We start from the raw sequence: 25725 nt of genomic DNA on the forward strand, positions 1-25725 counted from the left end.
ACATACAGACAGACAGACAGACAGACAGACAGACAGAGACAGACAGACAGGCAGGCATACATGCAGACAGACAGACAGACAGACAGACAGACAGACAGACAGACAGGCAGGCAGGAAGACAAACAGACAGACAGACAGACAGAGGGACAGACAGACAGACAGACAGACAGACAGACCTTGATATAAGTTTTTAATATCATGTGGCAGTATGAGACAGAATACATTGGACATCCATATGAAGCTGTAATTAGGTTTAGAAACGATCATAATCTTCTAATAGTAATTAGAACAGACATAAATGTCGGCCGAGGACTAACTTAAAAGACAGACAGACAGACAGACAGACAGACAGACAGACAGACAGACAGACAGACAGACAGACACAACCACACTGATATACAGATAAATATTACAACTAATAACAAAGTGATATTTCGTATGTCGGATATCCGATATCCTTTTAATAGATGTAGAAGAACCGATCCAATCCGTCCTCAGTAATAACAGCCTTCTGCATCGGAAGCCTGAGCGCAATATGATTTGCTTGGCCATGGGGAGATGCATCAATTCGAGCGTATCCTTTAATGTAACAAAGTAGGGATAACAGCATGGAATTTTTTGTATAACATGTATCACGTTGAAAACAACCTAAACGTAGCTGTGGATACGATAAAAAAATCGCCGAAAATCATCCGATAAAAACACGTAATTCTGCATCCGACGTTTTTTTTTATTTAGTCCTCAAAGAAATCAATTACAATATCGATTTGTCACCATGACATTCGGAATAAAACATCTGAAAAATATAGAAAACCCGGTCATGTGATAAAAGAAATTCCTATCAGTAAAGATTTCTTGAACTTTCTCGTTATTTACCGATTCTGTTTAGTATTGACAACTTTGGTATTTAAATGTCCCCTTTGTATCCTTTTAATTAATTCATCTTTACATTGTGTCTACCTTGTTTCGCTGACAAATTGTATAGTTATTGCCGTCAGAAAGGAAGCAATCTCCTTAATATCGATAGCTGTCACAAAGTTCTTTAAGCTGATTTCCGTAGCGGATATAGGCTGGTTAAAGACAGCTTAAGTTAATGTATCACCCTCAATAAGGACATGTAGCGCCACTTCACTTTCAATTATATCTACGGTATTCACTAATACTGAAGTAATCGTGTATTTGAATGATCAATTTCACATTCTTTGTGATTTTTCATTCCCTCTCTTTGCAGCTATAAATGATATCAAACGATGTGTAGAAACCGCCCACGACATCTTGCACGTCATGATGTCTTTTACCGGCTATTAAACTGATTTCAAACAACGTCGAAGTAGAATCCGCCAACAACACCTTACTGGGTCTTAACACATCAACTTGGTGTCATTTTCAACTTTTAATACCAAGTGCAGTAGTACGTTCTTCTAGTCATTCGATAAGAAAATAAAACCGAGCGATGTACATGAGCGAAAAAAACCATAACATTACAGAGGAAAGGGCAGTCCACTAAACATCACTGCACTGTACGAACGAAGAAGTTTAAAAAATGAGGTCATGAAAATTTGACTTTAATCGGCTTGGTTTTTTATAGGTAATGTTCATCTAAATAATATGCTATGAGATAATAATTGACAAAGGTCATTAGTATTATATGTACTTCATGATTTAACTACCTATTCATCACATGATTGGTGTCTCTAAGATACAGGATGTGAAATTTGATTTGTCATTTCGATTTATAACCAGTCATGAATTCTTAAGTCTAATTCTCTGATCGATCCACTCGACCTTTCAACTACGAAACAAATACCATAATAAATTAAAGTTCTACACAAACCACATAAAAAGACACATACTATTTTTCTCTGTGTATAACTATCTATCTATCTATCTGTCTGTCTGTCTGTCTGTCCGTCTGTCTGTCTGTCTGTCTGTCTGTCTGTCTGTCTGTCTGTCTGTCTGTCTGTCTGTCTGTCTGTGTGTGTGTGTATGTATGTATGTATGTATGTATGTATGTATGTATGTATGTATGTGTGTGTGTATGTATGTGTGTATGTATGTAAACTATGTATGTATGTATGTATGTATGTACGTATGTATGTATGTATGTATGTGTGTGTGTGTATGTATGTATGTATGTATGTATGTATGTATGTATGTATGTATGTATGTATGTATGCATGCATGCATGCATGCAAATCGAGAGGATGTTTAAGGTATAGGAGTCACAAGTTAATCTGTGAATAAACCTATCAAGATACACATATATCGCCCATTATAGCATGCACGAGCCAGTTTAAACAAGAAATGGAATACATACTCTGGTCGTACTACGTCACGACAACACGTTTCTACCCCATTGCATTGGCTCTGCTTAGTTCGAAATATAAGTCAAAACGCTCAAGATTACCATTACTTTCCCCGAGTTTTTTATTCATACTTCTGGCGATTGTATAATTATATTATTCCTCAATATTTTTCTTCGTTCAGCTGGAAAATAATCGTGACATAAAGGTTTTCACTACGAGTCGCTAGACGAGTAGTGACAAGGGCCCCTTAGGTCACTCGTAGTTTCATTCGTTGAATAAATGAATGAAGAAAAATATTGGGGAATTCGAATAACATCTAAGGGACCGGACAGAATTTACGGCAGGGGGGGGGGGGGGGCTGGGGAGAAATTATCTCTGACTTGGTTTTTTTCCTGGCCCCCCCCATCCACTGTGACCAAAATTTCACAGCCCCCCCTTTCAAAAGTATAAAAATTTCATGGCCCCCCCCCCCAAAAAAAGAAAAAAAGTGCACAATATCCTGTCCCCTACAATAACTAAAAAGAGTACAATTTTTTTTGTTACTGTAGTAGACTGTCGACAGTCGCTCGCGCCTTTTTCCCCCTACGTTTTATCTAAACTCCGATCCGGCGCAACACTAGTCTAATCGCAAACTGATATCGAGGGCCGAAGGCCCGAGTCACAGTGATCGAGGGCCGAAGGCCCGAGCGACTCGCTTGGGCCTTCGCAATTCGGCCCTCGAAATCAGTTTGCGATTATACTAGTGTTGCGCCGGACCGGAGTTTAGATAAAACGTAGGAAAAAAAGGCGCGAGCGACTGTCGACAGTCTGTTACTGTAGCACAACTGTAATATTTCTTTTGGTACTACTATTATGTTACTATTTCAGCCCAAACAACTTAGTAGTTGTAGAGGAAGTTTTTTAGAAAACAAAACAAAATAAAACATTTTGACCATACATGTAATCATACACATGTGGTATAATCTTGTTTATTTCCCAACTAGACACCATAAGTAGTCATCACTTAATACCAAGGCATTTGATGTGGTGGTTTTAACTGTCATTCGCTGATACATACACAGAAACACAGACACAGAGTAAACACACATTCACATGCGTGATTTGTGAAAAACTGTAGTGGGGACATTTGTGGGGAGTATCTAAGGACATCACATCACCTACATAGTGTATTCAAATATCTATTTATACTCATAACACAATAACTATCTAATGTCAGACATTTGTGATGTCATGAAGTGCTAGCAAACTAAGGATTTTATGCACACTGAGGTCTGACAAATATAGCTTTCACTTTCCTACACCAAATGCATTACCAATACATATGTAAATGTAAGACATTTGTGACTTCATGAAAGTGCAAAAAAATTCAGAATGTTGTGGAATACTTAGATGTAATCAATATGCTTTCAGTTCCAAAACCATACATATTTAAACCTATAGTGTCAGGCATTTGTGACTTCATGAAACATTGGCTTGGTTTAGTGAAAGCCAAACAAAATGATGTTTCTCATATAAGTGACATTGCAAGAAGATTCCCACAGAATGAAGTTGTTGTTAGCGAACGACACAGGAAGACAAGGAGAAAGAAGGAAAATAAAAGAAAAGTAAGAAGATGGAAAGAGAAAAGAACAATTAGTCAAGCACAAACACTGTTGTTAACTGTTTTTAGTGAGCAACTTGTGGATAAGGTTGTAGGAAAATACAGCCAGAAGGCAACTACCAAAGTTAGTGCAAAGTCACAGATGAAAAAACACTTAACACCACACAGACATCTAAATGCTTTACAATATTTAGTACAGATAGATGCATTTGATGATGCTGAGGAGGGAAATAGTTTAATTTCACTGGTTTTAGATAGAAAGAAAGTCTTGCCTCACATCTTCAGACTCTAGTGAGTCTGAGAGTGAAACTCAAGAATAGTGTCAAGGAAAGAAATAAAACACCTATCTAAATTAATCTGGCCAGACGTTTTTGTATTTACATTTTTCACCAAAAGGTCACTTTTTAATCACATAAATTACAGGTCCTATGCTAGTATATTACCATATATATATGTATCATTGATGGTAATTACACACTGAACCTGTTTCCACAGTGCTAAAATGTATGTATGTATGTATGTATGTATGTATGTATGTATACATATGTGTGTGTGTAAGTGTGTGTGTGAACAACTTGGAGTATATAAGAGTAATTCAGGGTGTATCAAATTAATCTTGAGTAGTGTTTTTATGCTTCACTAAATATGTACATACAAACGTACACACTTCCATTTTAATACATAAATGAAAGTGTAGACATTCAATATTAAAGGCGATATCAAGTGCTATCTCATGCAATGTTAACTTTTCTAACATATTCATTTTTTTCAATGACAAAATATTTCGCGGCCCCCCTCTCAAACCATGAGAATTTTCATGGCCCCCCCTTCAAGCCTCCCATTTTTTTCATGGCCCCCCCAATTTCTCCCCAGGCCCCCCCCCCTCTGCCGTAAATTCTGTCCGGCCCCTAAGTACCGACATTTCATGTGTGACAGATGTTCAATTACTTATTGATCACCGGGGAGTCAACATAACACGACGCATAATTCGTGAAAGGAAACAAGAAACGTAGAAAACTGGTGATATCTCATCGTCCTATATTATAATATTTCACCAATTGTTCACCAATTACAGACTTAGCATCGTTAAGGATAGTAAAAAGGTCAAGTGCTATCTAAAGTGTACAATATTGCAAATTGCACCCTTGTACCGTATTACTTCAGATGTATCAAATAAGTGCATTTTCAGTTGAAGATTACCTGTTTTATTAGACACTCTCGCTGACAACCCCAGCACACAACTTCAAGCCCCACCTCTGGCCCGCTTTTACACCCCACACACCCCACACAGGCTTACACACACGCTTACACACACACACACACACACACACACACACACACACACACACACACACACACACACACACACACACACACACGTACGTTAATTTTCTTTATGTGTAACAGTCATTGCTTTGTATATTAAAAGAGTGAGTTGATATGTTTGTAACATTGAACCATGACCAGTGAGCTTGGATTGATTTATTTCGAACACTTGAGGAATTGTATGTAGGCGTTAGATATGTAATATCATGTTGTTCTTCCCATGGACAGTAAGATAGACCGGGGTGCACTACACACCGCATTGTACATACTAGAGGAATTGAAGTCATGGTACTTCGTCCTGTTCATCTTAAGCTTGTTTTCAAATAATTTATTGGTAGAATGCTATCAACGTAAAACACGAATTTAAGTCCATTAAACATGAATTCACGACCTCTTTTGATATCGATCTTTTCGTATTAAAATGCGAATAAACATTTGTTATTTAGGTCTACTTCTACAAATGAAACCATGCATGTATCCATCAGCGGTAACCATGGATACGCTGACAGTACTTGCTAATTGTTGTTTTATCTGATATACAATGACTATGTGAAATGCAAAGGAAACCTCAATAAGCGAATTAACGTCAATTTCTTCAACCTCCTGCAGATACTAAGAAGCCATCATAAGCCATCCTCTTTAGATGGTGAAGATAAGGCACAGGTGAAGTGGTAAGCCCCACACTTGTATTATATAATTATATATCAGCATATGTTATACATGAAGCATAATACAACTTAGTATGTAATTGTCTGTGCTGAAATATCGATAGGGACAAACACTATACAACTTGTGATAGGGGTATATCCAGTTACAATGGAAGCGGCTAATAGGGAACATGCAAACCCGCGATCTTGAATATCCTGACTGTTGCATCATGGGAAATAATATGATAAATATGAATCAATCAGCATTGCAAACAATCCTGTTACATTGTTTTGCAACCACAAATGATTTACCATGACCATTGTAAGAGATTTATTTTATCGATAGCTCCAGATTAGGTAATACGATAACTACAGATAATCCCACACACTTTTGCTTCTGAGCATGCTCAGTCTCGATTGCAAATTCTCTAGTAGGTAAAACCAAATCATCGCTGTCAGTTCATCGTTTGGTAAGACAACAATTGAAGAACATATATATATGTTATGTTAATGCGCTGACATGCCTGAAAGTGTGTGTGTAGCTTGTAAGAGTTCTTTCGCACCAGACGATAAAATGTAGCAATGCGAGTAGGAATTTTTGTTGCACCAAATAACGTTTTGTTGCTGCTCAACTGATTTTTATCGCAGTGTGTTCAATTTTGAATCTGACGAACTTCTGTTTTTAAATCATTCTGTTTTGACTTTGTTTTGTACTATCCCCATTTCTATCCCTGACTCTGTTCTTCTCGAATTCACGGCTCAAAAAGAGTCACTGTTATGTGAGAAAACTCTAGATTTGATAGCGAGATACAAAGTGTTGTCGCAAGTGTTATTGATAAACTGTTGCCAAATGAATCTCTAGTAATTCCCGTTTCCTTCATATTGTTGGCTGTCTACATAGCCATATCGTATCATATAAAAAATAATAATTAGCAAGTATTGAAAACGTATCCATGGTTACCACTGACAAGTACATATTTATAGGAATAAAGTACAAAGGCAAAGACATTTCATAATGATATTCGACTATGTACGTACATACACATTCCCCAATATTTTTCTTCGTTCGGCCAAGAAAAAAGAGAAGTCTCCTAAGGGACCTTGTCACTACGACTCGCTTGACAAGTAATGACGAACCCATTATATCACGAGTATTTTGTGGCTGAATAAAGGAATATATTGGTTAATGATATTATTATACACTTATGAGAAATCGCGAAAAATACTGGCGATTTGGGGCATTTTGACTCGTAGTTCGAGCACCACCAGAACCTGTGACATAGACACGGGTTGTCATGATGTAGAACGACTAGGGTTTATAATCCACCTGGCTTGTGCATGGTATGATTCTTGTTTAATACCTGATGCCTGTTTATATAGTCAAGCAGATATCTACAAAATGTTATTTTAAGGTTAGTCTCACTGGTATCATGGCGAAAGGATATAGAAATCACGTATCTTTGACCATAGACTCTCCACCAAGGGTGGCAGGTCTATGCTTTGACTGTCGCCAGACAATAAAATATCAAAATGTCACTGCGATCCAGACGACAATTTTTTTTTACCCAGCATATTTCCATTGTACTTTAGAGTCCCGATACTGTGACAGTCGTAGAAAAGAATCCATGTACAACACGCAAGTCTTTTGTTTCAATTTGCATTTTTAATCTAAACATAAAACAAAATTAATCTCATAAAGTATATATTTGTTTAGAAAAAAATAGTAATTGAATCTTAAAGTTTGCAGATGTGTTTGCACGCGAGGTAACTCACGTTGTTAACATTTTGCTGTCAATCGAAAGTTACTTGTGTAAATAAATAATGCGGTATAAATATCATGAACATTTGAATTAATATTTGAGTAAAAATGATAATATTACGGCTAACGGCTAGTCTATACTTCATTTTGATCAGAAAATATAGAGCATGTAAAGAGGACGAAACAAAAAGTCTTGAACTCTGCATTCTCAACTTCTTACATTACACAATCAATATATGAAAAGTAGCAATTCAAACAAATTAACAGTTGTCATAGTAATAAACTCGCAATCTTCAGCTTCATACCGCTATTTCCTATGACCAGAAATAATCATATGAATCACGAAATAAATTGTCCTTCTGTACTAGCACGGTCAACTTCTATTTAGTTCGTGACTTTCTGTGGGGGTGTAAAGCCCCTCCTTAAAAAATTTACAAATGACGCGATTCAGCTTTAGCGTAGGCTTTAGTTATTTTACAAGAAGAGTCCTTTACTGGTACCGTGCGAAGAAGTTTGCAAGAAACTTTTCAGGTCCCTCTGAAATAAAAATTCAGACGAAAAACAATAAGTTAGCATTAATAAGTAATAGTCAGATACGAACTTTCAACCAACCAACCAACCAACCAACCAACCAACCAACCAACCACACACACACACACACACACACACACACACACACACATACATACATACATACATACACACACACATACACATACACACATGCGCTATTTTTCCTTTCAATATAAACCCGTTCATCCCATTATTAGCGTCTGTCTTTGAATCATTACTCCTCTCTGATAGACTTTTCTTTTCGCACGTTGTTTCAATGTAAACATCACATGGTGTTTTTTCGCTCAATAGAAATGGCACAAAATGTGTTTTACGTCTGAAAGAGTATATTCTGTATGTATTATAAGAACGAAAAAATACCTTCGAATTCTTTGTCCATTACTGAGGGATATCCAACCTGTTTAATGGCACCATCCCAAGATCGACCATACCTGTAGGTGAAAGGAAGTCGCTATTAACATATGAAGCCGTGGAAGGATATGTTTCCAACATTTACAGTCTTTTCAGAAGGTCTACACAGATGTAAGAACAATGCAATTCGGACGTAGACATAGCTAGTATCTTATGTATTTCAGCTGCATAGTTGTATGACGTCAATGGAGATGTGACAGAATAGCATACTCTCCTCATGGCCTAACATTCGTTAGAATGTTCCAGTTGTATGTGAAGTAAAAGTGTAATAAATGAGAGGAATTGGCTGAAAAACAAGGAAACAAATCTTAATCATTGATATTATATCCTGCTGTACTCTTTCAATAACTAAAACAGCTGTCACAAGAACAAGTCACTAATCAAACACAGGAACGAGGGAAAAACTAACAAAATGAACGGTATAATTTGCATTGCGATATTACCTCGTCATAACCTTTCATTTAAAAAAATCATTTCTATCTTTTATTTCATGCATGCATGAATAGTTTGTGTTTGAAATGTCAGATTATCTAGGTTTGGTCACTCTCACTTAAAAATATCTAAAGTTGAACCCAACAATACACTCCGTCAGGATTTAAACTTAATCCTATATTAAACTCAACCCCATGTATCCAAAGAGAAGAAAGATGATATTGAAAGGTGGAACGTTTCCTGCCACCGCCATCTGCTTCTCTAAGTAAAGTATACACTAATCGCTGACTCTCTTTCACAATCTCATCAAGAATGACAGTTATGTATGATTCAAACCATTCACGGTATATCAGATTAAATGATACTCTTCTTCATACAAACGCCTGTCTCAAAATGCTATTATACGTTTAAGACGCCGAAGGTTATACCTTCATTTGTTTCAAATACTATAACTTCAGGATGAGCTTCTATGCAACACTCTGAGTGGACATTTTCGAGATTGTGAATTTTATAAGACTGTTGAACGTTTGGATAAGTATTTCTATTCCGAGTTTAGAACACAATCAGTGTAAGGAGCTTGCTACATTCAGAGTGATGTTTACTGCAGGACTTCATTAACCTTGGCGGTATAAGGAACGATTCCACAGGCTAAACAATGCAATCCATGGAATGTTTGGTATCAGCAGATAGTTCGGATGTTATTTTCTATACCATATAATCTATTTTGATTTTCTATTTTCCTAAAACGACATCATTTCACAGCTCAGTAAAAAGGAAAAGCAACAAACAAACAAACAAACAGACAAACAAACATACATACATACATACATACATACATACATACATACATACATACATACATACACACATAATCAAACAAACAAACAAAAAACAAACAAACAAACAAACAAACAAACAAACAAAACAAACAAACACATATATAGCAGAAAATTCAAAAAGAAACAAAGGTGCAGGCCAAAGGTTGAGCATCGTGGTGACTAATAGTACAAAGCTCTTGCTGTACCGAACACTCCAAATATGTAGACATTGCATGTTGCATGTATCAATTACTAATATGTACATCGGAGCAAATAGACATAAACATTTCGGACAAGTAGATCGGAAACGTTCAGTGCTCGTAGTAACTTAAATATTGTTTCTCCATAAGTATTTAAAAAAATAAAAATAAAACGGCCATTTTATAATTTGATTGCAAATCATATGCACCATTACAGTTACCCAACAACATAGATTTGGACACCTACTGTTATAGAATCCAAGTTTCAATTAAACAATTGTTCTTTACATTGATGTGTGGCTGATATTTATTGCTTCTAGTATATTGTAAGCTTTATTTTTAACATTTCAAGCAGTCATTTTTGATTGATAATGTAGTCCGTTTGAACGCTTGAGGAACTGAAATCTTTAAAGAACTATGATCAGAGTGTTTCCTCCTGTTCACCTGGGTCTCAATCTATTACACCAGTCACAAAAGGGAAATGCTGAGCACAGCTGTTGTCCACGTAATTACAATCCTCACTTCTAAGCTGATTCGAAGTTTAAGCCGAAACAAGGTCAGCAATTTCAACAGTGGCCTGTACGCTTAATTGCCTTTCTTATAAGTTTAAGTGATACATTTAATTTTGAATTCAGAAAATAAAATAGTGTTCGCTTTGAGGTTGTACATATTTTTATAGATAGAAGTACTTTCACACACCAAAAGTGATTTATCTAAATACCCAGAGTGAACAACAGCAATATGCTATAAAATACAAATAGAAAATAGAGCTTAAAAGAAAGTGAAATGTGGAAAAGATAGAACTGAGTCAACAGATGAACAGAACTGATTGTAATGATTGCATGATTGAGGAGAAGACACCAATCTACATATATGTATTATGATCTCTGAGAAGTACATATCAAGGTATAAAGATGTTAGAAGTTTCACACTTCTTCTGCGATCATCAGACGACTATCAAATTGAGATTTCTAAGGTCTATATATATCTACACGTAGAATCTGTATATTCATTGCTTAACACTGGTCGGACTAATCTACTCCTTATGGGGGTATATCCATATGTATGTATGTATGTATGTATGTATGTATGTATGTATGTATGTATGTATGTATGTATGTATGTATGTATGTATGTATGTATGTTTGTTCAATTTGAGTGCATGTACATTGGGTAAGAGACTATGTGTCTGTGTCTGTGTCTGTGTCTGTGTGTACTATGTCTGTGTCTAGTGTGTCTGTGTGTCTGTCTGTGTGCGTGTGTCTGTCTGTCTGTCTGTCTGTCTGTCTGTGTGTTGTATGTCTGTCCGTGGTACGTCGTCAGTGGTGTCGGTAATGTGTCAGAATGTCGGGATGTTGAGATATGGTTACATTTGCAAATAATAATCACGGGGCATGTGTGATGAAAGAGTATCAGAGTTTGACTCGCGTAATTATTGGCAGACGTTATTACCGGATGAGAACGAACGGATGTAAGTGAAAATAAACGACCTCGCAAATGATAGGGAAGGTCGTTGAAAACAGACAAATCAAAAGAATTCAATACGAGAGTTTTCGATTCAGCGAATGACATTTACTAACCCGTTAGCCTTCAAAAGAATATAAATATATTAATTTGGAGGTTTTTTGATGACTTGTTGGAAGTTGTTTCAAGAGTTTTAATCTGTACGAGTATAATAATTCTGTGTATGGGCTCAGATGTCACATCGTGTGTCTGATGCAACTTGTGTATTTCTGAAGTGAGTGATAGACACAAACAGCGTGGTTCAAACTTACCTTTGTTTGCCACAGTATCGGAGGTAGCTAATCACATTTGAGACGTACTCTGCTAACGATTGCTTGGCACCTTTGCGTGGCTGATCACCACATACGATTTCTGAAGTGACTTGATGAACAACAAAACTGATGCATACCGCAAGGAGGATAATCTGACAATTCTTCATCATTAAATACTTTGATAGTCGCTCTATCTTCTGTAAGAAGGAAGACATTAAGAGAGTAAGACGTTTTTAGGATGGGGACCAATTATAAACGGATTTTAAGTAAGACGTCATAGGCACCCCGACTGGAGATTAAACAGTTTAACTCTGCGTATTAGTGAGGGCTGTATATGCCTGGTCTAGACACAAAGACTGCAAAGAGATATTTCGTTTTAATCACGAATTACTATTATTTACAACACAATGCAATATACTGATTAACGTACACCTGGTTTTACTGTACCATATCGGATTCTCGCCATCCTGCTTGGCGACTAAAATATTGCTTTAATTCAGGAACAGCTTAGCTTTCTGGCGATGCTTAAGGTCTTATTTGTCAGTCATGAATCAAAGCAATTCTATGGATAATATATCATCTTTCAACTTTATCACGTATACGAAAGATGTGCAATTTGCAAAGGATATGCATAAAACGATATATAGCTAAAGGTCATTCGAACTTTTAACATTTCTGATAGCGGTAGTTCTGAAAAGTTTTAAAAGAAAGTTGCCTGGTTACGAATGAAATACTTGATTATTAACGATTATTAGTGGTGTCTTTGACATCCTGCATATCACCTATATAAAAGAAATGCGTATACGTCATGTGACCATGAATGCGGAATCTGGGCAGAAACCTACATATCATCTCACATACGTAGGGAATCGTGGCAACAACCTACACATCTTTTCACGTACATAGTAATCTGGACAGCTCTCTACAAGTCATCACGTGCGTGCCACACTACACAATATGTACGTACGGGCATCACCCAGCCTGCAGGTCATGTCACGTACGTACATAATCTGAACGCAACCCAGAACGTCATGTACATACAGAGTATATGCCGTACACTTGGAGAATTGTGTCGTACCTTTGTTTACTTATTATAGTGAAGAAAATTAGACATAAGGTCATACAAAATAGACACAGGTGGTTAGTGTTCAAAATGATTTCAATGAGCATACAAGCATTTAGCTTACACCGTCATTATTGTCTATCCTAGGTATAAGTGGTCTTTGGGCATATATTTCGATGGCAGTTGAAAGAAAAGATTATCATTTCAGGTTTGTACCAATCATATTGTATAGATGAGTTGTGCCTCGTTCAATATTGCACATCCTTGAAGAAATAAACCATGTGTTAGTCGGATTTAAGGTAAACGCAGAATATATAGATACGACAATCATGTAATATTTTGCCGTTTCACACACTAGTAATAGTTGAACCGTTACATATGAATAGATTATGTCAGTGAAACATTATGGTCAACCTTTTTATAAACAATTTCCCAGCAGATGAGATAGGTTTGTTAAATCTATAAATTGTTATATGTATTTCCTTCTACCCCTCCAGGTTCCTCGCTTTAGTATACTTTGTGTTCTAACACACAATTACAAAAGTTTGACGAACAATCTGCCTGCGTCTAAGAACGATTATGTATAAATGTTTGTGAAACCATATTATTGCTTTAAAAACTAGTAATGGCCATTACCTTACCAAATTATGATTTATTCAAATGTTCACGGCTCCTGAAAGGTAGTCAGTGCACATTCTTCATACATGAACGCATATGTTTATCGCACATTCGTTACTCCTGTCCACTTACCAGTACCCATACGCTGGACGAAATCTTATTTTATCAAAGGAACCAGTTTAGTTTGCTTTTTATTTTTCTTTCGTTTATGATAATGCTTCTAATATCATGTTTGATCGTTTCCCTTCACTATCCATCTACCTTCCCCCTCCTCCCATCTCTCGCTATGTCTTTCTTTGCCTGTCTTTCCACTCCAATACTATCATTTCGTCTCTATCACTCACTATTTCGTTGATTTTGTGTAAGAGCTAATGATTTCATATTAACTATAAAGTCATGAAATGATAGTAAATCATGGCACGAAAGCATCACTGATGATGTCTGTACAGTGAAAATGAATATTTATGGCTGTTTTTCCTAATTGCAGCTTTTTAGTTTCGAGAGCTCTCGTTGACAACTTTACACCTTTCTGTGTACATTCGAATAGTAGAAAATGCAAGTAGTTCTCACAAACCAGCTAAAAAAACAATTTAATATATCTTCACACTTGAAGGTAACATTTATCCAAGTTGCAATAACTAAGACTACACTGATGATCACAAGTGTCAATGACAAATCCATCACGAACCATGACACACATCACCGTAGTTAAGAAAAAACAAATATACATTTCACGTCTTGGAACGATGACACACAAGATAAGTTCCGATAGAGTCAAATCCATATTTTACAAACTATCAATTTAAATGTATGACGATAGACGATGGAGGTTTGTGTGCTATAAATATCAGTTTGAAGGTTGAAACGTTAAGTCTAGTGATGACTTTGATCGCCTTAAAGAATACTCCCTCGATAACGTATCACTAAGCGATCATACATGTTAACGTCTTACTAGTACAATTGAATTACTAGTTTTAGCTAGTTCGTTAACATTGCAATACTTTCTTCAAATGGAATGGGCTTTAAGAAATCAAACAGCAACTCAGACATACCCATCGATATTGTCCACAAGTTAGACTGTGATAAGAGGATACACCCGACCAGTGTCGTAAAGGATATATATTATATTAATTAAGAATATATGGGTCTTGTTGATGTTGTTTTTCAAATAAAATTTTCATAAATGTAAAAAATCTTTTCTACCTGACCTGAAGCGCATGACTATAAACCAATTTGATGGTAAACTGACTAAGCGTAATTTGTATTAATATGAAAACGTTAAAAATATATTGGCCTTCGATTCTGGTGACACTCGGATGTCTTTTGAAGATGTAGGTTACTGCCTTTCTCAAATTCTTGCTAAAGATATATCAAGAATTACATTATTTTAATTTTCTGTGGTTCATTCATTAGTCCTATGTTTCAATACTTTGTAGATTATTTTCAATTCTCAAGGTTTCAAATAGTCGAAAGTTGGCAAACCCGTAGGAATGATGCTGATCCTACCTGCATATAAAGTGCAGAGTTCTAGATGGACCACACTGTAGAAACTGGGGACGGCGAATTATTAATCATAACTAGGTGAATTCAGACACGGAGACCTCTAAACTAAGAACTAGATCTTTACAAACATAACCACTACGTCAGATTCAATGGATATTTCTCATTTTAAGCTGTCATTATTTAAAATGATCAGTTATGTATACATATACATCTTGGTGCAGAAAAGGACACTTTCGATGGCTTTGATGAATTATACTTTCGAAACACTTAAAGAGTTGGTCCGGTAAACTCGTTTTTAAATATACACAATTTTGTAAGTTTGAAGTCGCGGTCAGTATTCAATTATCTTGGATAAATACGTTTGCCTTTAAAAATAAGCTTTAACAAACTAAGCAGGAGTAAATATTTTTAGAAAGGCTTAACCTAATTTTTCGCTTGGATATTAGTTGAATGTCTCGACGTATCAAATCGTACTATCACACTATACTCTGGACTGTTGCAATGCGGCTAACGATATTCTATCAACCCTTCTACTTATATTAGACATACTGATAGAGAACTTGTAATGAGTATCTTTCCTAATCATTCAAATTCAGCTAAGGAACGTTTCTGTGCTTTACAGTAAGTTTATGTTCATAGTTCTAAGAATAATGTATCGTTGACCATTGTTACATTATCGGCATCAAGACCAGTGTGCTTTGATGTTAAATGCAGTAGTAGTCACATTGATATATAGCTTCTATTAATATAATTTTCGTAACTCAAAATCAACTGGTTCAATAATTATTGACAAACAACTCAATAACCAAAAAATAAAGTCAAACAGCACTAGATTTTGAACATTTCGTTCGTTTATCATTGAATAAAGTATACGATAAAAAGAAAGATCAAGTGAGAAGGAGAGACCGTTCTTACCTGGTACTTGAAGCTTGATCCCTGTAAACCCCGAGTTTCGCGACGCTTTAATGCGAAAACGCACAAAAGCCTAAAGTGAGTCTTCTTGCCGATATACGGTACAATCTTGTAGTAATTGGTATCACATGAAGATGGATTTATATACAACACATTTAATCCCACCGTTATTGATATGCAAATGACGGGGATAGGATACTGATTATGTTGACACCTTTACTAGTGTAATACTCCCACAACGCATGAATTAGTGCCATATCATTTTAATGATTGATGTATTTTTTATCCCCTGCTCATGGTTAAACCCCCACACATATCCTGATTGGTGGTACTGCTGAAAGAAATAAGACAGTCATATCCTTGTGAAAGGTCGCAATGAAACAAACATTTCACGAAGTGCTCTCTACGTCTGACGTCAAGTGTGACAGATCAGCATCTGTTCAGATTAAAAATTGGTATTTAACAGCATTAACCTTTATCACGAGATGTATTTTGGCGTTTGGACTATGGAATACATGTAAAGGATCATAAAGAAGATCTTCAAGAAACTTTCTTTTTGAATATCCGTTCTATTAAAAAAGAAGAGCACAGAGATAGTACTATCTGTGACACTTCTATTGAAGTGATTGAAAGTATTTGATTTATGGAATCTATGACAATAGTTAGAGTATAATAGAAATGTCTTGATTAATTTGTTAACAAAATATCAATGGATAGGTATGTGGTGATTTATACCTTTCTTTGTCTTGACCGATTGCGATAATTGAAAGCGTTGGCTGAATATTCTAGACGGCCACCTGATGCTGTTTTATTTTATTTCACTTAAATCACCCACGGCCATATATATAATACTAGACGTGTGTCTAGTTGGTTACGTTTGCATGATATGATTTCTAGTTGAATTGTACGTTTTTGTGTGAAAAGCTCCATAAAAATTATACAAAAACTCACGATAATGTAATAATCACAATGGTTCGCAAATATGAGGAGCAAAGTAGAATCGTGACAATCATCACATGACGCATCTATCACCTTGACGACAAGATTACGGAATAAAAACAATTAAGGAATACGAATGATCTATCAAGGAGTGAACAAGTCTGATAATTTACAGTTGAAAGGTCTCAGCTCATCTCAGCTCATAGAATGGTTAGAGTGGCCGGCTTTAAATCTGCACGTTGCAGGTTCGAGCCCCATTGCTGCCGTTTGATTCTGAATGCCTAAAGTCCTTGGGCAAGATTTGAATCACGATTGTGCCTCAGTCAACCCAGCTGTATAATTGGGCACCTGGTAGGATAGAGGTTGCAATGTGAATGCTTTAATCCTATCCTTGGGCAAGATTTGAATGCTCCCCAGAGAGTTGTAAAGAGCCGTTTAGCAGTTAATGATCCGTGCCAGGGGTAATAATTGTAAAGCGCTTTGAGCACAAAGCGCTATATAAAATCCAAAAAATTATTATTATTATTGTTATTATTATTATTATTATTATTATTATTATTATTATTATTATTATTATTATTATTATTATTATTATCATTAAAATTTTAGTACTCATGAGTCTACCACAACAGTTGCATTTCTACCAGTGTTACGAATCAAGAATTTACTAATTTTACCAAAATTGTGACTTGAAAGGCAGAAGCACCTCCATGGTCGTGTGCTACGTGTGCTACGTGTGTTACGCTCAATGTACTCAAAATTACGAACCGAGTTTTCGCAATCGGCCCAAGTTTTGGTAGTCTGTTCATGGAGTCCGTAGAAAACAATGTTGTTTCTTGAACTTTGTGAGTGTAGATTTGCATAATCAGTTTCAAGATCTACATTTTGCTGTTTCAACAATTCTTGAATTTGTTTTTCAATGTTCAATACTGGCAGTAAATACCACGTAGATCCTGTTTCCACGAGTACTAAATCACCTTAAATTAGCAGCGAGTTTAGCCTGACGGGTAGTAGTACCTTTATTGACTTATTGTAGCTTGGAAAATTAGTCTAATTAGACATAGTCATACAAAAACAGACACAGATGGTTTTACTTTCAAGTGTTCAAATCGATTTGAAGGAGCAAACAACTGGACGCATTTAGCTTATACCGATTAGAGTGGTTGGATCATTACCGTCATTATTGTGTATTATTGAGGATTGGCAGTCGAAAGAAAATGTTACGTCATCACTTAAGTGTTATACGTACAGTACCATGTAGATGAGACGTGCTTCGTTCAAAATTGCTGGTCCTTAAAGAAAATCAGATTAAATTGGACACAATACACTGATAATTATAGATATCATAACAATCGTGTTATATTTTGTCATGTTATGTACGAGTTATAGGTGAACTATTACAGGTGAATTGATCACATTGTGTCAGTGAACCATTATCTGAGTTTAAATTAAATCAAAAGTGACAAAATTTAATCATTTTTGTAAACAATTTCCAAGCAGATGAGACACTTTTGCTAAATCTTAACTATACAGGTTCCTCGCTTTAGTAATATGTGTTCTAACACATATTACTTGTAATTATTTGACGTACAATTTGCCTGTCTCTAAGAGCAAATGTGTATAAATATCATCCAAGCCATATAACTACTTAGAACACCCGGCTAGTTATCACTATTCCCTTATCTAATTGTGATTTATTCAAATTTGAATAGTTAAACTCCTTGAGTAAGATTTGAACCACCAATGTGCTTTAGTCATCTCAGCTGTATAATTGAGTAGTATACCTTGTAGGACCGTGGTTGCTATGTGCGTACGTGCTTTAATCGTATGCGCTTATAGAGGCTGCAGTGGATTGTAGTATTGTTATTCCCGTAAAGGGTAATAATTGTACAGCGTATTAATGATCCAGAGTCAAAACCGGTCGTAAACGTACTTGTCCACACAACTGAGAGATATTTGCCCGAGTGTAGGACTGATTTTTGAGTCGTTGAAATTGCGATATCAGTGGGCATGATACAGGTCAAAATCTAGTGTGGCACAGTAAAATTGCAATTTTTCTTCTTAAAACGTTACTGAACATGTCAAGATCCAAAAATAGTATATATGGCAATCACATACAACTATTTTATATGTTCATTAGTGGTTTCATGTAACTGGGGGTACGTTAATATTTGTCATCTTTGCCGTGTATCATAACATGACACACATTATGTTTTCACCATCCCTGACGTATGACGTATGTTGTATGTACGTAAATGTGACATGAACTATAATATTACAAATGCAATGTTTTCTTCATCTCAGACGTGTACCATAAAAAGATAGTATGTTTTCGTCTTGAAGTTTGACGTGTACCATAACATCACAAACACTGTGTCTTTGTCCATAACACGGAGGTGTAGCATAACATGACGTACAAAGACTTACGTTTCCTCTGTGACAAATTGCTGTTTTTGTCTTCAGCACGTGTGCCAAATACTATGTTTATTATTGACGTTTGACGCAAAAAAAATAACACGTATAGTACATTTTCGCCTTCATAGAAGTATATTTAATCATTGTCACACTATAATGTCGACATGTAATTGTACATGTAATGTAATGCCGGCTACCAGTTCTCGGGATCTGCAATAGCTTTTAGCTCATGCTAGATGGTCAAATAGAACAAGAAGGTCGACTTATTTTCATGTGCGCCTACAGTAATGCATGAAAAGCGCTTTGAGCGGAAGTTATGCATGGTGTCGACCAAGAAATCGAATGTCGGTTATTACCTCCCGTAAGGGGATGTTAAGGTATGCGCCTGTCTGTCTGTCTGTCTGTCTGTCTGTCTGTCTGTCTGTCTGTCTGTCTGTCTGTCTGTCTGTCTGTCTGTCTGTCTGTCTGTATGTCTGTCTGTCTGTCTGTCTGTCTCACTGTCTGTGTATGTGTCTCTGTCTGTCTGTCTGTCTGTCTGTCTGTCTGTCTGTCTGTCTGTCTGTCTGTGAACACAATAAATAAAAAACTGCTTCATTGATTCAAATGAAACTTGCTACACATCTTCCATATGGTAATGACAAGAACCGATTAGATTTTGGTAAACATCTAATGAACATTAATTAGTCATTTGCATAATTAATGGCTTTTAGTAAAAGCGCATATGTGCTATAAAGCTTGTTGATTTACCCATAGACCCTCGTAAAGGGTCTATGATTTACCTTAAAGCTTTAATGAGTAATTTGCATAATTAATGATTTTCGGTAATTAGGCTATACCTTAAGAATGCAAGCTTCAAATTTTATAAAATTTGGTTCATATATCAACCCTAATAATACGCACATGTCCAATAAAGTTTGCTTATATAGCTTTTTCATTTTTTAAATTTTAATTGCTAATTTGCATAAATGATAATTTTCGGTAATTAGGTTATATCTAATAAGTAGGCAAAATGTTGACTATCCAAGCTCTAAATTTCATATAGTTCCATATATAATTAACTTTCCATGAAGGGGTACATCATGCGTGATAGCTACAACTCAGAATTTTGCATTCCAACAATGTGGGTATGTTCAAAAATCTATGGTTTTGCCCTTACCAGAGGCATTCAGTTTAAATCTGTTTTTGATGAGGGGCCTAGACAGTAATATTCTATCTCATTACTGGGAATTGCGTTCTCAGATGTGTAGGGAAAGAAAACGTTCGCCTAACCATATGTTGTTGGATGTATGAAACAATATATAGACTGTAACAGTTCGCTTTCCTTAAACTGTTGGGGTTTTTTTCTGGGCGGCAAAATAAGTTGATGGCGCAGAGTCACAAATAACATGTATGCCACTACACACTAAAAAGTCGTCGAGTTTTCAGAACGCATACGATTTTATAGTTATACTAACATTTGAGAAAATATTCCTGTTACCGTATCACTTTCCTCATATCCTTAACAGTTTATGAAATTTGTGAATCCTATTTGATTAAAAATAAATTCCCTCGTGTCTACCTGGTCTGATCCAATCGGACTAGGAACTGTCCCTATTTAGACACAGGTGGAGATTCCGGATTGACGTAAAAGGGATGATTTCAAGCCAGCAAATAGCATTTCTAATGTTGGTCAGGTCAGTTACATAGATTTCAAGCGTCACGAGAGAGATAACCTTTGGCACATTGAATGTCGTCGATCAACGCAATGTAATTGGCTAGAAATTTCATCCGGTCTAGTACCGGTATTCCATCATTAGGCCCTTTTCACATGTAATGCCAGCTAGCAATTGCATGTTCTACCTAGATGTATAGCGACAGATAAAGTACTGCTAATGCTAAAGCTGCTTGGGATGGATTGAAAACTATGATGGGGAAACAACAAAGTAAGCAGCAAACTCCATATCTGTCCTTTCAAACGAACTGAATAACTTTTATGCTCGTTTTGATACGAGGGACTTTTGTAAGAAATGTTTAGAATTATATCAGAATCTTCGACTGATCCCATCACATTTCTGAATTTCTGATGTTGAATCGAGTTTTTCTAAGTTAAGTGGAAACAAGGTGGCTGGCCCTGATAGAATCACAACTAGGGTTCTGAAAACCTGTGCTAGACAACTCAGTCCTGTATTCACCTACATTTTTCAAATGTTCCTAAATTGCCATGTTGTTTCACGCACATGGAATTCGAAGACATCCACAATCATTAGGAAGTTTCTGCTTTGACCTATTATACTATTTAATTTAATTCACAGCATTTGGAACGTAAGAATGCGTACGTACTGATTCTTTTAATAGACTTCTTCAACGCGTCCAATATACTATACAGCCATAACTCAAGCATTTGATAGAGTTAAATGTTAATTCTATCTTTAGCCTCGGATCCACGACTTTCTTAAGGACACACTTCAGCGGGTTTGCGTCAATAGTTATATGTCTGATGAAATTGTACTGAACGTTGGTACTCCCCAAGGTTGTGTGTTATTTTCAATTTATACTGATCACATGAGATGCAATACTGTAATAAGTTGTCTGTTTAAATTTGCCGATGACATGACACGTGTGGTCTATGATTTGATGAAGACTCTTTATCTGAATTTTCATAACTGACATAGAAATTTTAAAGAATTGGTGTAAAGACAGCCTTTTAGAAATGAAGGTTGCAAAAATAAAAGAATTAGTTGTAGCACACAAAGTAACTGATCAATGACGACTCTGTCGAAATTGTTATTAGTTTCAAACACTTTTGTTCAGTTCTTGATGGCAAGCTCTCTTTCTCCGAATCAGTGTACATCTCGAAAAAAGCTCAACAAAGACTGTATCTCCTTAGGATATTAAAGTCATTCGATGTCAGTCAGAACGTGTTCCAATTGGTGTATAGGTATATCATTGAAAGTGTTTTGACTTTCAATATAATCCTTTGGTATGGTAACCTCACGAGAAATAAACTCTGTCGTCGAATTGTAAATACAGCAGAGAAGGTCATTTGCTGTCGTCAGACTACATTGGCAAGTCACTATCATACGACAGGAAAACTCAGTAAATTGTTAACGGTCATATGCACCCCTTCCACAACTCTTTTGATACGCTCCCATTTTGACGCTGTTACAGAATGCCTTTTGCAACGAAAAACCTCTTCAAAAATCATTTATTCCAACAGCTGTGTCTATTTTAAACTCATTGTAAAGACAATCTTAAACTCACAGAATTGTATATTGCACTTGTGTAAATTGTATTTTGAGCCTAAAGACTAATTTACGCATTCATATAAGGATAATAAAGTTATTGGATTGGAATGCATTGATGCGGAATTACGCGTAACCATAAGTCTTATGCTTTTTAAAAAAAGTTAGCAGTTATGAAGCAACAAAATATAACAACTGCTATTTTTTACTTGTCTCACACTTCAGTGCGCCTTTGACATGATATAGAGATAGTTTTAGAAACATCAAAATGTATATTTTTAACTAACACTTCGTAGCATTACACATGTGCGTGTGGAGATTAAAACAAACTAGTCCCAGAATCAATGGTTTAAATCCCACGCTGTCACCACGTTGAAAGTTTTAACGGTGCTGTTTATTTCCCAACTACTACTACTACTACTACTACTACTACTACTACTACTACTACTACTATCACCAAGGTGAATTTGTGTGAAATCGACACTGTATTGATGAATACCTGTGATTGGATCTCATTGGCTGAGCTAAGACCAGAAAATTAACCCCAAACACTATAGATGGGCACACTCCCGATATTACCGGGACCGAGAGTAACACCTCCACAATACTATCCCTAATACCTTATCCAACTGTTCTCGTTTTACTCCCGTGAGACCCCACTGTGACTTCTCTCTTCACATCAACCTGACAGTTAATTCACTCCATCGTTGTCAGCAGCGATTTGATTGACATGGTCTGATATTACGGTACCTAGCCCTAACAATAACCCTAACAATAACCCTAACCCCAACCCTATCCCTAACCGATGTGGCAGCAATGGGATGCCAATATAGTTAGTCAAAGTAAAATGTAGCCCTTCCCTTTATCCCATTTTCTAAAATATGGCCCTCGTCCGAGAACCGATTTATAAAAAGTGATACTCCCATTCCCCAGGTCCTCCTTCCTTATAATCACTGAAGGCTCGCTTACCCACGAGAGCAACATAAGTTTAAATATACTTGGAAATCAAGCCAACAACCCCCCCCCCCCCAAAAAAAAAAATGCACACAAGAGCAGTGTCACGAACATTACCGAACGAGTTGAGAATAAAAAACATGTCCTTCACCCACCTCTCTGATCTGTTCTGTTTGAAATGGCTGTTATTACCTACTTTGGAAATGCGTCATGTTTGGCATCCGCCGATAATTTTTTACAGACAATTTCAAATCAACAGCCAGTGCTGTTGATGGATGCTGCACAATCACCACTTCACATATGGTCACTTGACACTTCAAACAAATACTGTTGTTACATTGCTAAGAACGTACAGGGGACGTAGCGTGTTATATTATAGTAGAGTACTAATGGTGGTGTATACATAGCAGCAATTTCCCGATGGTTTTATATCAACACATAAAGCAATTTAAAGTCTGGAGATTTTAGACTCCTTAGTAAAATGGCACAAGCTGAGTTTATAAGCTTTTCACTCAAGTGAAAATAGAAAATGTACCTACATAAAACCACATTCAGTCACTTGCGAGCTGTGCTTAAGTAAGTTTCAGTAAGTAGAATACTGTGAGTACCTTTTAATTATGCAGCAAAAACTGTACCCAAATTATTTATAAACTCAGCTTGTGTCCCTTTAATAACTAAATTAAGAGGAGAAAAGTAGTATAATTGGAGAATCTAAATAAAGATTTCCATATAAACTGAACCCAAGTTATTTATAAACTCAGCTTGTGTCCCTTTAATAACTAAATTAAGAGGAGAAAAGTAGTATAATTGGAGAATCTAAATAAAGATTTCCATATAAACTGAACCCAAGTTATTTATAAACTCAGCTTGTGTCCCTTTAATAACTAAATTAAGAGGGGAAAAGTGGTATAATTGGAGAATCTAAATAAAGATTTCCATATAAACTGAACCCAAATTATTTATAAACTCAGCTTGTGTCCCTTTAATAACTAAATTAAGAGGGGAAAAGTGGTATAATTGGAGAATCTAAATAAAGATTTACATTGGAATGTTTATATTTTCACTAAACAATTTCAATTTATATTATCTGTCTTTTTACTGCAATATTTAGGTGATATGATTCAGTGATAAACGGAGGAGTTTGATTTAAGGCGCATAACATTTCATAGGAGCGGAGATTTAAACCCAGCGACCTACGATCCTACTTGAACAGTGAAGGCTTGTTACGGAACGTGGTTAAAGAAAGACTCACTTACACTATCTCACTCTCATGCGGATCTTCATATAAATGAGATATAATTTTTAACATGTCACACAAAAATAAACCAAAATGAACTCTAGTGTTTTAGTAGCCCCTCCCCAATCATCACATGCTACACAGATATTTCGACCCTCCCCACATTGAATTGAATTGAATTGAATTGAAATTCATTGTTTTTATTTTATTTTTTATTTATTTATTCGGAAAACCAACATCCCAAATTACAGGCTCCGCAGAACATACAAAACAAACAAATACGTACAAAACAATATACATTAAAAAGCAACAATAAAAAGCGCATCAAGTATAAAAATAATTCTGTACATTAGTTTTGAAATGACTGTCAAATATGTCAATACTCGAGTTATATTTGACAATTTCATTCATAGTGGATAGATCTAGAGCCCGTGGAATGAAAGAATGCTTACGAACATTAATTCTGGTTGCAGGTACCCGAAAAGGAAAATTAAACCTTAAATTACAATTGAACATTTAGAGGGATTTGTGTCAAATAAGAACAGCTAACCACTGAATGGACACATTTGTATAAAAAAGAACGAGATCAGAAACTCTCCTACGATTGAAAAGAGGGGGTAGTTTGAAAAACTTACACAATTTCTAAATAATCTGAAGAACCATAACGTATATTTTGTTCAAAGCACAAAAATATTTGATAAATTTCCTTTGGACACGCTCGATCGTATCCACTAGATTATTTTGCCATGGGTTCCATATAAGGGAACAAAACTCAAGGCCGCTCCGTACCAAGGATATGTACAGGGTCTTTATAGACTTTACATTATTACAATCTTGACAATGCCGCTTCATCAGGAATCCCAGATTGCGTATTGCCTTCTTAACTACATTGCATTGTCAATATGCTCTGAAAAATCCATGGAACCACAAAGAATGACACCAAGGTCCTTAATTGATGTGAACCGTGTGATTGAAATTGTATTAATTTAATAATTGAAAATGAACTTCTTAGTCTT

The 25725-nt window shown here is 36.0% G+C and overlaps 1 long non-coding RNA gene across 1 annotated transcript; it reads right to left on the reverse strand.

The window, feature by feature from the left end:
- Nucleotides 1–7522: 7522 nt before the first annotated feature.
- LOC144447636 (uncharacterized) lies at nucleotides 7523–16043 on the reverse strand. Its single transcript, XR_013482040.1, has 4 exons — nucleotides 15947–16043; nucleotides 11848–12044; nucleotides 8572–8642; nucleotides 7523–8175 (listed from the first exon to the last, which is right to left on the reverse strand). It is a non-coding gene; the product is annotated as an uncharacterized LOC144447636 (long non-coding RNA).
- Nucleotides 16044–25725: the final 9682 nt, after the last annotated feature.

This window comes from Glandiceps talaboti, chromosome 16 (assembly GCF_964340395.1).
Source record: "Glandiceps talaboti chromosome 16, keGlaTala1.1, whole genome shotgun sequence".
NCBI lineage: Eukaryota > Metazoa > Hemichordata > Enteropneusta > Spengelidae > Glandiceps > Glandiceps talaboti.